Consider the following 2,319-nt stretch of genomic DNA (forward strand, 5'->3'; position numbering starts at 1 on the left):
GCTGCGTTCTGTAAGTGTAACTTTTAAATCAAACAAGATATCACTTCAAATGATTCAATGATTTAATAGTACCTAAGAACAATAAATTTATATTGTCAAATGGTAAATAAACGGTATCGTTACAATACAATCTGTTGCATCGATGACCTGATTTCAATTCAAGGAAAAAATATGATTATAAATTTAGGCCCTACTAGAAGAATAGAGCCCCTAGACCTAGATTAACTGCGAAAACGCCGGCTGTGTAGGGAAGGATATTTGAGTCACGGCAGCAAGGGGTAGTAGGTTTATCGCGGGTAAATTCCAACTTAACGTTAAGTAGGGTTGGACCTACTACTCATCGACTGCCTAATGTTTATTTGCTTGATAAGAATATTTAACACTGAAATTAACGTAAAAAACTTGAACTACGTGATTGAGAAAATCCAGCTCTATCAAACGCCGTTGTTCCCTTTTCGATTCAAAGTTTCAGTGCAAAAATATCGCCAACAAACTTGCGTGGCCTCGTTTCAGCTCCCCGCGGTAAATTGCGTTATTAGGATCAACCGCTGTTTTTGCATTGACAATGCATGCAAACCGAGTTGTATTGAACACCATGTAGTACGAAGCTTTTTAGAAGCCTTTTAGAAACTTCCATAGACATTACATTGTGCTGTCATTACGATTTGGTGAAAATATTCATTCGAAATTTTGTCCTTGATTAAAACCATTAATGAACAGTGAATTATCGCGTTTTCCCACACCATCCTCATCTAACATTCAAAGCCAATCCATTTTTATGTGCTTTGCGCACAGAGAAGTGCGTACAAAGTGTTCAGTGCGCGAATTATACGCGGTCGGTTTTAAAGAAGGTGGTCGATGTAGGGCTACCATACTAAAAATTGCTTCAATTTGAATACTTACAGATTTAGTCCAATTCAATTGTTGATAACACTTGCCTGGCCTGGGAATGTTTTGCTCCTCCAGTAGGCCCTATGGCCCTAGCTAGTCCCTTTCTGTAAAAATTGAAGACTGAGTTTTACTTTTAATTTAATCCGGTCAAGAGGAATCTGCGCGCCCGCCGGTGCGCGGTGACTGCCCACACAATCAAGCCTAGTTGTTATCATCACCAACTTCCTTCCATTAGGTTCTACTGTACATTAATTCCACTCTGTCGTGATGTCTCTCGATTCATGATTTAAGTTTACCGGCATACCTAAATTTACACTTGAAATTGGGTTGCGTAAATTTTAATTTAATGCTAACACAATTATGCACAAATGGGACTAGACTCAACAAGGGCGCACCAGACACGGCACAGTCGTTGGATCGATCGTTCGTCTTATTTCCGAGTTTTTTTTTTTTTTTTCCAGTAGATATATGTTCATGACGATGCATCTCCTTTCAGAACGTTTAAGAGTTTAAGAGAGTATGTGAGGCATGACTTTAAGCACGTCCATACTTACATTTACAAACTTGCAGCAGCACAGAGCTGGTAGACCGACTGAACCGAAAACAAAATCAAATCTACCGCCACATCACACAGCACACTGTACAGTGTACACGCGTACCAAAGATCGTACACGTACACTCAACGATCTTTGCGAGTACGAGTACACGGTGTAGACGTACACCGTGTGTTACTCTACCAAGTCTCACGCATTCTGCGTGTGAGACACACGCATTTAGGGTCACGATCTCACGCATGGCACCCATTTTTCTCACGCATCGGGACCACAGGTCAAAGGATTAAAGTGATAGTTGCATTTGAAGGTGCAAACTGTATATTTTCCTTTAGTCTTTCAAAATAAGTTAAAAAAAGTCACGAGATCGCACCATTAAAGTATTTGGATATCTTCCAGAAACTGCTGGGAATTTGTGATTAGCACAACGGAATTTGCATGAAAATTTCCCTCAGGGTGAATTATTCCAGTGCTGGAGGTATTTCTTAAAATGAAGCTCCTGCTTGAAAATTCGATAGTGCAAACATTGGGGATTAAAATGTCTTCTATACATCACTGCGCCACTCTTCCTTATAATTTTCATTTAATCTGGCGCTAACTAAATTTTTGCTTCTGCTAGAGTGAGATTTGATGCTTGATTGCACCAACTTTCCGTGAAACCTAGGTTGTCAAATATCTAGATTTTTAAAATATTTTGGGGTGTTATTTTCCGATATTTGTAATCGAATCAGGTCGTTTTTACATAGGGTAACGTTGTGTCTTGGAGTTTGCATTAATTAGGATTTCGGGGTGTCATTTTCCGATATTTGTAATCGATTTAGGTCAGTTTCACATAGGATAACGTTGTCTCTTGGCCTCGGGGTGTCATTTTGCGATA

The sequence above is a fragment of the Diadema antillarum genome, unplaced genomic scaffold (genome assembly GCF_040938485.1).
Source record: "Diadema antillarum isolate AM-2024a unplaced genomic scaffold, OU_Dant_1.0 seq00000105_RagTag, whole genome shotgun sequence".
NCBI classification, from domain to species: Eukaryota; Metazoa; Echinodermata; class Echinoidea; order Diadematoida; family Diadematidae; genus Diadema; species Diadema antillarum.